Source organism: Octopus sinensis, linkage group LG10 (genome assembly GCF_006345805.1).
Source record: "Octopus sinensis linkage group LG10, ASM634580v1, whole genome shotgun sequence".
Classification (NCBI taxonomy): Eukaryota; Metazoa; Mollusca; class Cephalopoda; order Octopoda; family Octopodidae; genus Octopus; species Octopus sinensis.
Window position 1 is genome coordinate 61931741 of NC_043006.1, and position 13611 is coordinate 61945351.

Consider the following 13611-nt stretch of genomic DNA (forward strand, 5'->3'; position numbering starts at 1 on the left):
TGTTACATATTTGCATAAGCTTGGATATTATGGACGAGCAGCTGGAAGAAAACCTCTCCTTCAGCCAATTAATATAAATTAAAAGATTTGGAAATTGAAGGTGTATATTTACTTCCTGTATGTCTGTGTCTATATATATATATATATGTATATATAATAATGTGTATATATATATACATGCAATATATATGGATACACATATATATACATATACATATATATATATATATATATATATATATATATATATATACATGTATATGTGAATATATATAAACCGCATATAGGGATAGCTTTATCCAAGATACACTGGTTTAATATAGTATACTTTATAGTATACAGTTCTTAAATAAATATATTATATTTTATTTTTTATATACCCAGGACATTTACCCACGTTTTAGGAGGAGGTAGCCACAAGAAGACACATACCAGGCGTTCTATTCCCTTCCCAGCTTAACGAGGTAAGCTCCGTTCTACGCTTGGGTCGAGGCATAGAACGCAGCCACCAGTATCAGCAGCGGGGCCCGACAGCATATGCTGGGGAACCCCCGCCGCATCATTATGGTGCGGTATCACTTTGATCAACATCAAACTCATTCAACAGTCCACAAACACTCTCTAAGCTTTCCTATCATTTATAAACTCTTTTGTTCTCTCACTACAACATTTAAGCTCCCCTACCCAATGTTCTAGCATTTACCTCTCTCACCACGCCATCCATACATAAAGTAAAAAGCCACAGAGACATCACACAACGCTGTCTTAACTCCACTTTTACATCAAACCACTCACTCCTCTACCCATCCTAATACGCGTCCTACTTTCTCTATAAAAACTTTGTATCACACTCAACAATCTACCATCTATTCCATACAACCGCAACACCTGAATCCCTATCCAAAGGGGCGGGAGTGAATGGGCTGGGAATCCACTCCTAGTAAACTCATATTCCTAAAAAGACAACAAATATATTATAGGAGTATTTAATATTATTAAATAAGAAAATGGAGAGATATAATGGATACAAATTAATTCTTTATTAATTAATATTGCCTACAATTGTTTCCATTTACACTCAATATAAATTACAAAATATGTTTAACTAGCAGTATAGCCCGGATTTGCTCGCGATTAAGTTAGAATTATTAAGTTAATCAAGCTCTTCATTTCAAAGCAAACTAAGTAATATCGACGTCAAATTTGAGTGAAATCCGTTGAAATTGCTAAACTTTTGGTTGAAATATTGTAGACAATTTGATTGGGAAATCCCATAAGGTATCGGTTTATCGAATTTCCCACTAATCGATTGTATTTTTTTTTCCTCATTTTTGGAGAACTTGCACATTCAAAGATCCCATAAGTCATAAGTAATCCTGGCATCAAGTTTGAACAAACTACATCGAAATGGTAGACGTTATGGTTGAAAAGAGTCGGATCTCTCCTTTCGAAAACATGAACAGTTTCGAAACATTGTTTACGAAATAATAGCTGACCGTTTGCGAAGGAGCGTGTCTACAGTCAACACGTAGGTCTTTTGCTCTGGTAACATCTGCTCTCTCCCATGTTCATGCCCGACCAGCTATATATAGCTTTGAGCAGAGCAACGGATTCAGCTAATTTGGAAATGAGTTGTGGAGAAACAGAGAATATCGCTTACATCATTTTTGCTCATTACGGAAGATGCCACTTTCTATGAAAACAGTTATACGTATATCCAGTCAAGACAGTATTTTATACATTGTTGTTAAGCAGGTTGTAGGTCTATAATTTCTTGGTTCGTTTCTTTCTTCATTTTGTGGAATTAGAAATGTAACACCACTACTAGCCAAGAGGGAATCGTACTAGATTGCTGCAAAACATTGTTATAATGTTTTGTTAGAAGTTCATGACTTTCTGGAAAAGCATTCAACCAGAAGTTAAGATTTTATCCTTTCTTGAAGACTTCCATTTTCTTGATTTCGCGGAAGCAGATTTTACATCCTCTACCATGATACACTCCTCCTTTTGTTGTTCGAAGAATTCTACACCAGTAGATATTGTATTGTGCATTTTATTTTATTCTACCCAAAATGTATTCCAAACGTCCTGCACATATTTTTGATAGGACAGGCTTTACTGTAACTGATATTTTCCCTACCTTGCTGTAAAATTTTTGAGGATATTTTTGAACACTTTGTTGTTCTTGAAGAACCCAACGCGCTTTTCATACAGTGCTATGCTGGGAGCTTTAGCAAATACCTTTTGCTTCATATTTTCTATGGTGTTTTGTTGTCAAGAATGGTTTTCATATACTTTTTTTTTTCATTTTCGGATTTTTGTAGGTTTCATATTTTTGTCAAACTTAAGGCTATTTAAACATTCGAAGTTAGCTCTAAGTAACTGAATTTGGTTTTGAATACGCCCTTGCCAAATAGGCTTTTTGTGAAAATGGTATCGTTTTCTAATATTTTCACTACATAGAATCTCTGAGATTTTCGCGGATGCTTAGTACAGGTGATTGAGATCTACAATATCATTACCTGAAATTGTATACTTGAGTGCAAGGCGGAATTTACCAATCGCATTCAGATTTGTTTACAGCTGCGAATTTTTGGAAGAATGTCACGTGCATTCATACTGGTTTCTTTAATTTTCAGTCATTCAATCATGATTTGATTCTTTAGATCATATAGTTCAGTTGGCTCAATTTCTGTGTGACTTCCTTCATATATTTGTTTTTCATCTGCCTTTGTGATTCTGGCTGGTTCCGAGTGTATTTCACTTAGCTTATCTGTTACATTGACTCTTTTCCTTACTTTATTTTCATCAGACCTGAGTTGGTCTGCTATATTTTCTCAGCACTAACTTCGTTCCTTTTACCCCTTACTGATTAGCTAATTTGGTCAATCTCTAGTTCAGTTAGCAATTTCTTTTTCATAATGTTTCTTCTGACATTAAAGGGTAAAGACCCCCTTCGGTCATGAATGACCATGGGATTGTACCTAGAAAGTTACCCTCCTAGACACAAGTCCGGGCAAGGTTGTTTATGGAAGACCAGCAGTCGCCCATGCATACCAGCCTCCCCTCTCCACGCCACTAGTGTTATCCAAGGGAAAGACAAAGGTCAATACAGCTTGGCACCAGTGACGTCGTAACTCATTTCTACAGCTGAGTGAACTGGAGCAACGTGGAATAAAGTGCCTTGCTCAAGAACACAACACGCAGCCCGTTAGCAAGTTTATTACTATATATGTACGATCTTACTTCAAGGATCATCATCATCATAATCATCATCATCACCATCACCATCACCACCACCACCACTACCACCACCATCAACATCATCATCATCATCATCATCATCAATCATCGTCGTCGTCGTCGTCGTCATCATCATCATCATCATCATCATCATCTAATAATAATAATAATAATAATAATAATATAATAATAATAATAATAATAATAATAATTCAGAAAAATATCCTCGTTTCAGACAAGTGTTTCCGTTTCCGCCCGTTATACCTTTTAGACATCATAGATATATTAGAGATCAGTACGTCTAATAAAGACTCCGTTGGAGTTTCTGAACGCTGCACCCCCAATAACACCCACAAGCGAGGTAAGCCCTGTTCGTTTTGCAATAACATGTGTTAGACCAATGTCATCAAGGATTATAATAAATACACTTCTATATTTAAGAGATGAGGAACTATGTACATTATTTACAATTCACGAATATTTGTCCTCATCTTGTTTGTTGTTAATACAACGTTTCGGTTGATATATGGGGAAAATAACAAACCTGGATCCTCATTCTTATGGCATTTTTCGATGTTGTTGTTGGTGTTATTATTAATAGTATTCTGGTTACTGCCTGGAATCGAACTCGGAATATTGGGGTTAGTAGCCCGCGCCCTTAACCACTACGCCATATGCCCGTGGGCAAATATGGAGTGAATTTTAGGGTTTATAAAACTAATATTCACCTATCGTTCCTTAATACCGGTTCCCGTATGCTGTTCATATCTGCACTAGATCTACTTAGGAGGTTGCTGTGTCCTAGCATATATACTGTTTCTTATAGTTTCATTGGTGTTCTCTGTCTATTATTTTAACTTTATCGCAGAGGGGGAGGTGGTCTCCATTTTTCCATACATGATCAGCTATACCCGATTTATCAATACCTCCCCGTGTTCTCCTACACTTATTTTGAGGCATGTTTCGCCTTTGTATACCCTACCACAGCTGCATGGGATGGGGTACACGCAGTTCGCAGTCATATTCTCTTCTATTGGTGGTTTTACTCCAAGGAGATATTTGCGATGTCTTGTATTATATTTGAATACCTTCCAGATGTGATATGGGCCGCATTTCTTTGTATCTTTTGGAGAGACGTTTCACATATAGTAGCCAGACTTTGGATAGGTTGTCGGTTTCATCCACTCTCTTGTTTCGCAATTGGAGTGGAGAATATGCTTTTGGGGTAGTGCGGACTGTGCAATGTGTTAGCGTGAGTTGCATACCAATAAAATTCCAAACGCAAACAATAAAAAAACACTATCGCCAGACCACTCATTAACGATATAAGGACACTATCAAATCGAGTTGCTCCGGTTCACCTCTGAAGAACACAATGCTGTGAAACTCGAATCCCTAGAAAAGATTCAGTTAAAAACATTTCTCATTGCCTAACACATAATCTCGTGCGTGCATGCGCACTTATACATGTATATATATATATATATATATATATATATATATATATATATATATATATATGTATGGTTAAGAACAACTGTAACTTTCTGAACCATTTCATATTGTATTTTATACAGATCTGTAATATGGCATTATCCTATGAATGAAATTTCCATTGATGCTTTGAAATAAGTAATATATACGTCCCTTTATTTTGTATCTTATTTGTTTCTAATTATTGGAAGCCATTGTGCATATTCACGTCGTTAGGTTATAGTGTATGTTCAAGTGCCATCTAAGGACATCATCTATCTCTTTTCCAAAGAGAAGTCGAATATTTCTGGGGAGTTCTCAAATAATAAGTAGCAATATTAGACGTCATCGTCATTGTCGCGGCTGTTGTCATTGTTGCCCTGGGGCAGTAGTATTTTCATCTACTCTTGGAACTAAATTTCGCTATGTCAATAAAGACGTCTCAAGGATAGTCTCTCAAGGTTGTTGGACTTTGCCTTGCTTCTCTCATGGGCAATTATATGTAGGATGTTCGCGAGTTGGAAGTCCCCAAATCTTTTCATTTATACACCAATTAAAGGACACACTTAAAACATCGTATAGTTAGAAGCTAGGTATTTCAAATAAGTACTGACAATTGAAGATGATTGCAAAAACAAAGGACTACATCGTTATTAATATATACAATTGGTATCTCAGCTACTAGGACTTAAGACCTGAGTATTCTATGTTGCATGTTATAGATCTAAAATGCATTTTATAAATGATAGATTGCTAGCCACTACACATTCTTTATTTTCTCTACCTATTTCTTTCTGTGTTCTGTTCTGTGGAAGAAAGTAGGCTCGAAATGTTAAAGGCTTTTTCACTTCCAGAGCGTTAAATTAATATATCTGCTTGTTGTCTACACCACCTGTCTTCGTCTATTGCATTTTTGTGGATACTCCCTACATATATATATATATATGGTGGGGTGTATATATATGTTAGTAGGAAGTGGTGCTGAAAAGTTTCTGGTTTTAGGAGTATCGCGAAAGTCCTGGTCGAAGGACCAGATTTCCGCATTCTCTTATACAGCTTAGAAAGACTGAAGGCGTGTGTGAATCTCAGAGGGAAATATGTCGAATAAAATCATAACTATATTATCTTCCCGTATTTTCGTGAGTGTGTGTATATTTGTATTATCATGTAAAAAAATGGAGAGATATAATGGTTTTAAATTAATTCTTAATTAATTAACATTAACTACATCTATTTCAATACACACTCAATATAAGTTACAAAATATATGTAATAAAATGAGATAATATTGCATTTTTTCAGGTTTTGAGTGCAATATCTCAAGGGCAAAAATGGACGTTGTGGAATTTACACGTAAATCAGTTGTGGTACTCCAATAAATTAAGTAGATGAAAGCATTTTCAGTTATTTATGTGAGTGTGTGTATACGTTAATATTTTATGTAAGTATGGTAATCTTATAATTATTTAACTGTAATAATAATAATGATGATTTAAAGTATATAAAAATGAATGATTATATCAAACATTAAAGATATAAATAACGATTAAAAATAGAGATGAAAATGAGAAATGAAAGTAATAAAATAAAAGTAGTAAAACAATAATTATAGCAATATACAAATTTTTTTAATAGAAATAATAATAAAAAATAAAAATAAAAACAAAAACTATACGAATGGATTTATGTTTCATTTAAAATTCGTGTGTGAATGCGCGTATAAAATTGAAAGATAATTTATATGTGCGTATGTGGCATCAAAATTAGTGTTCTCAATAGATATATTACAATCTGAAATTAATTGTATTAATTTACTAGATTAATTAATAACGATTAATTTAATAACGAATAACACTTAATATATTAATATATATATATATAATATATATATATATATATGTATATATAAATATATATATATATATATATGTGGTGTGTGTGTGTGTGTGTGTATATATATATGTATATATATATATATATATATATAATATATATATATTTGTATATATATTTGTGTGAATATGTGTGTGTGTGATTACCCCCACACACTTAGATATATATATATATATAATATATATATATATAAATAAGAATTGATAGCTATAATTAATTTTTATAATTAGATTAATATGACTATCGATATAAATATAAATATACTTATGTATTACTAAGTATAATACATTACCTTTATCATTTTTATTTTTGTTTTCAAACAATTATACACTCGTAAATATTAATATACTAAATTATCTTACTGTTTTATGCTATAATAAATTGCATAATTGTTTTTTGGTGTCTATCATATATTATCACTTTCGATACTTATTATATGTCGATAGATATAAATATAATGCTTAATTATAATTAGTGGGTTTTATGATTAACTTTTTCGAAAATTATATACAAAGGCATATTTAAAAACTGTTTTGATTAGATAATCTGTTACTAACATACATATTACACATACACACACAGAAATTAACTTAGGCAGTAAATATACATACACACACACACAACACACACACATACATAAACCAAAATGGAAGATGTACATCCGTCAAATATAACTGCACATATTGATAAACTGATTTTATTCGACAATCTTTTAATAAAGTGCATGCACGAAGACGCACACATAAATTAGCATACATAGTAAGCATCCATATACCCTCACACATATAATCACAGACAAACACAAATAGACAATAGACATTCATGTTTATTAAGTTTTTTCATACCCTTATCTTTATCTTTCATCTTTTATTTTTATACGTAGACACTTACTTACACACGAATTCAAATGAACCACAGAATCCATATGTATGAAGTTTTTATTTGTATTTCTTATTGTTATCCTAATTTTTTATTATTTGTTCTTATATATTTATAGATATATAATTATTATTTTATTGTGACGCATATTTGCCATTTGAATATGGCTAACCCCTAAGGGTGGATGCTACTGTAGTTTGTAGCCCCAGGAAGATATCTTCTCCAGCTGGCTATAGACACACTATCTGTGTCCTATCAGTATTTGTGAAGGGAAGTCATCCTCCCCGTCTTCAACTCATGATACACACGGACTCGAGTTTCAAGGTGTTTACCTATCATCAGCGTGTGACAATCATGGTTGTCGACGAGAAGTCAGCTCCCTTCACAAATACATATACTTTTTCCAGTGTCGATTGACACTGATATTGAAAAAGTGAAATCAATCAATGATAAATCTCAGAGCGAGTTATAAACAGTAGCGGTAACACATCGTGACGCATATTTGCCATTTGAATATGGCTAACCCCTAAGGGTGGATGCTACTGTAGTTTGTAGCCCCAGGAAGATATCTCCTCCAGCTGGCTATAGACACACTATATGTGTCCTCTCAGTATTTGTGAAGGGGAGTCATCCTCCCCGTCTTCAACTCATGATACACACGGACTCGAGTTTCAAGGTGTTTACCTATCATTAGCGTGTGACAATCATGGTTGTCGACGAGAAGTCAGCTCCCTTCACAAATACATATACTTTTTCCAGTGTCGATTGACACTGATATTGAAAAAGTCAGCTGGAGGAGATATCTTCCTGGGGCTACAAACTACAGTAGCATCCACCCTTAGGGGTTAGCCATATTCAAATGGCAAATATGCGTCACGATGTGTTACCGCTACTGTGTATAACTCGCTCTGAGATTTATCATTATTATTTTATTACTTTTATATTTCATTAACATCTTTATTTCTCATTTTCATTTTTAATTTTAAACTTTATTTTTATTTTTAATATTTATTTTCGTCATTATTTTAATATACTTCAATTTATTAATGTTATATTTAAATAATACTATGAGTAATATATCTATATAAATATTAATGCACGCGAACTCGCATACACATACACACACACACATAACTGAAAATACTTTCATCTACTTAATCTTTTTGAGTACCACAACTGATTCACATGTAAATTCCTTACTGTCATTTTTGGTCTGAAGATATATCACTTCAAATTTTAAAAAAAAAGCACAAAATTTATTTATTTTATCTATCTCTATATCTATCTATCTATCTATCTATCTATCTATCTATCTATCTATCATCTATCTATCTATCTATATATATATAATATATATATATTTGTATATATATTTGTGTGAATATGTGTGTGTGTGATTACCCCCACACACTTAGATATATATATATATATAATATATATATATATATATAAATAAGAATTGATAGCTATAATTAATTTTTATAATTAGATTAATATGACTATCGATATAAATATAAATATACTTATGTATTACTAAGTATAATACATTACCTTTATCATTTTTATTTTTGTTTTCAAACATTATACACTCGTAAATATTAATATACTAAATTATCTTACTGTTTTATGCTATAATAAATTGCATAATTGTTTTTTGGTGTCTATCATATATTATCACTTTCGATACTTATTATATGTCGATAGATATAAATATAATGCTTAATTATAATTAGTGGGTTTTATGATTAACTTTTTCGAAAATTATATACAAAGGCATATTTAAAAACTGTTTTGATTAGATAATCTGTTACTAACATACATATTACACATACACACACAGAAATTAACTTAGGCAGTAAATATACATACACACACACACAAACACACACACATACATAAACCAAAATGGAAGATGTACATCCGTCAAATATAACTGCACATATTGATAAACTGATTTTATTCGACAATCTTTTAATAAAGTGCATGCACGAAGACGCACACATAAATTAGCATACATAGTAAGCATCCATATACCCTCACACATATAATCACAGACAAACACAAATAGACAATAGACATTCATGTTTATTAAGTTTTTTCATACCCTTATCTTTATCTTTCATCTTTTATTTTTATACGTAGACACTTACTTACACACGAATTCAAATGAACCACAGAATCCATATGTATGAAGTTTTTATTTGTATTTCTTATGTTATCCTAATTTTTTATATTTGTTCTTTATATTTATAGATATATAATTATTATTTTATTGTGACGCATATTTGCCATTTGAATATGGCTAACCCCTAAGGGTGGATGCTACTGTAGTTTGTAGCCCCAGGAAGATATCTTCTCCAGCTGGCTATAGACACACTATCTGTGTCCTATCAGTATTTGTGAAGGGAAGTCATCCTCCCCGTCTTCAACTCATGATACACACGGACTCGAGTTTCAAGGTGTTTACCTATCATCAGCGTGTGACAATCATGGTTGTCGACGAGAAGTCAGCTCCCTTCACAAATACATATACTTTTTCCAGTGTCGATTGACACTGATATTGAAAAAGTGAAATCAATCAATGATAAATCTCAGAGCGAGTTATAAACAGTAGCGGTAACACATCGTGACGCATATTTGCCATTTGAATATGGCTAACCCCTAAGGGTGGATGCTACTGTAGTTTGTAGCCCCAGGAAGATATCTCCTCCAGCTGGCTATAGACACACTATATGTGTCCTCTCAGTATTTGTGAAGGGGAGTCATCCTCCCCGTCTTCAACTCATGATACACACGGACTCGAGTTTCAAGGTGTTTACCTATCATTAGCGTGTGACAATCATGGTTGTCGACGAGAAGTCAGCTCCCTTCACAAATACATATACTTTTTCCAGTGTCGATTGACACTGATATTGAAAAAGTCAGCTGGAGGAGATATCTTCCTGGGGCTACAAACTACAGTAGCATCCACCCTTAGGGGTTAGCCATATTCAAATGGCAAATATGCGTCACGATGTGTTACCGCTACTGTGTATAACTCGCTCTGAGATTTATCATTATTATTTTATTACTTTTATATTTCATTAACATCTTTATTTCTCATTTTCATTTTTAATTTTAAACTTTATTTTTATTTTTAATATTTATTTTCGTCATTTATTTTAATATACTTCAATTTATTAATGTTATATTTAAATAATACTATGAGTAATATATCTATATTAAATATTAATGCACGCGAACTCGCATACACATACACACACACATAACTGAAAATACTTTCATCTACTTAATCTTTTTGAGTACCACAACTGATTCACATGTAAATTCCTTACTGTCATTTTTGGTCTGAAGATATATCACTTCAAATTTTAAAAAGCACAAAATTTATTTATTTTATCTATCTATCTATCTATCTATCTATCTATCTATCTATCTATCTATCTATCTATCTATCTATCTATCTATCTATCTATATATATATATATATATATATATATAAAGCAGGATGTGTGTCTGTTTGTTTGTACCTTCTCGAGCCATGACTGGCTCATAAGGGCCGGTTTCCCGGTTTAGTTGGCGTATAGGTTCCTCACCTGGACGGTAAGCCGGTCCGTCGCAGGTGAGCTGGAAAGAGTGAGTGAAAGTTGTGGCGGAAGAGTCAGCCATTATCTTCTGCCGGAGCCGCGTGGAGCTTAGGTGTTTTGCTCTTAAACACACACATCCTCCGGTCTGAGATTATAACCCGCGATCCCTCAACAGCGAGTCCGCTGCTCTAACCACTAGGTCATGTGCCTCGACGATGTGTGTGTGTGTGTGTGTGTTCGTGAATGTAATTTATACAGGTCCACAAATTAGCACGCATGTCGCTCCAATTTTAGGAGGACATTCGTCACGATCCTAGCTGCATTTTCGTTAAATTATTTTCCCCCGAGGCACCAGCGAATAGCGGTAAAAATAAATTTTCGACCATAATTTAACAATTTTCACGGCGGAGAAATCCACCATTGTTCACAAACATGAGTTAAGTCCCCTTCTAGCGACGGTGTAAAGAGAGGGAAGGAGAGGGAGAGGGAGAGATAGAGATAACAGATTTTAAAAATTTCGTTGCAATGTGTGTGTTTGTTGGTGTGTGTGTGTGTGTGACTCTGTCTTGCTTGTATATTTATATATATATATATAATATATATATATATATATATATATATATATATATAATATATATATATATACAATATAAAATGATGGTTGTAAAGATGAGCTACTCATCAATCAGATGATCTTGGATAATAGTCACAAACAACACAGAAACTTGTCGATAGTCTGGATAGACAATAAAAATGTTTTTGATAGTCTACCACAAAGCTGCATTGACAGATGTCTGTAAAGTTATAAAATAGCACCTACTCAGCGAAACTTCTCATCTGTAAGCATGAGACCATGGAAAACCACAACGACTTTGAACTGTGACAATGAATCCCTCAATACTGGAGATGTAAGAATTCAATGTGGCATTTTCCAAGATAACTCTCTGTCACCACTGATCTTTTGTCTAGCCTTAAAACCTCTTTCGAAATGATGTACAATATGGCTATAAAATGCTTGATAAAAATATAAGTCATCTCTTTTACATGGATGATTTAAAGCTCTTTGCAGAAAAAGCTTTAAAACAACTACAGGGCTTACTAACAATTTTTAAACAATTCAGTGGTCACATCAGGATGCAATTTGGTCTCGATAACTGTGCAAAACCTACCTTTATCAAAGATAAAATGATAGAAACATCCAACGTTAATCTTGACCAGTAGAATGTCATAAAGGAGGTGAAACCAACGGAGAGCTACAAATATCTAGGGATATTTTAAGGTGATGGAATCAAAGATTCAATAATGCGGGAACGGATCAGAAAAAAATGTTATTGCAGAGTAAGAGCTGAATGCAAGAAATGCAAGAAAAATACGAAAGTGGTTGACAATACATGGAATGAGGTAGATTTAGAACGACTTTACCTGCCAAGAAAAAAAAGGGTGGCCGTGGTTTTTTACAACTGGAACTAATAATGGAGATTGCCAGAATTTGCTTTAACACATACCTGAAAAACTCTGATGACTGGATGTTAAAACTTCTATTAAAGCACGATAAGAAGAAAGCATCATACTCACTAACAAAACAGGAAAAAGAACATCGAAATGATTTCCAAATAGAAAAAATCCCAGAATTAGACATACTGGAAACCGGCACAGAAAAGCTAAGCGCAGGAAAACCCGTGCTAAAACTGCTGCCTTAGGTATTCTTACTCATAAATGGCAAGAAAAAGCATCTCAATGGTAAATACTCAAAGAGATCTAACAAAACCGGTGTTGACAAAGTACTTAACCGTCAATAGTTAGTGTCTTCTGGCTTAAAATCAGAAACAGAAGGGTATATCATAGCAGCCCAAGGTCAGTGACTACCTACAACGTGCTGCCAGGCCAATATATCAAAGAATGGTGGCAGCCCAAAATGTCGTCTATGTAAACAAAAAAAGAAGCCATCAATTATGTTGTCTCCATGCGCAGTCATCTTGCACCTACAGAGTATCTCAAATGACACGACAGAACAACACAGTATATTTACTGGCTGGTTTGCAAAGAATAGGACCTGCCTCATGATATAAACTGGTGGGAACACAAAAGAACCCCAGTGCTTGAAAATGACCCCATCCCAGTCCTCTGGAATTTCACCGTTCAAACTGACAAAAAGCTAGATGTAAATAGGCCATACATTCTACTGAAGGACTTCAATTAAAAATCGTGCCTCATCATCGATATGACTATCCCAATCGACATAAATGTATCTGTCAAGACTTACAAAAACTTAGCAAGTATTAAGGTCTTGAAACAGAAATCGGCAAAATGTGGAATCTCAAGACTAAAACAATACCTGTTGTCATACATACCCTAGGAATGATAGCAAATTGGGACTGATTGATACCTAGCTCAGATACTAGAAAATCAAAAAATGGTAGATATTCAAAATGTTGCCCATGGGATCTGCCCATATCCCACGTAAAATACTGTGTCTATGTAATCCCAAATTTTAAAACAATCTTATGATGTTTTCTTAAAAATTCTCTAGAGCAAT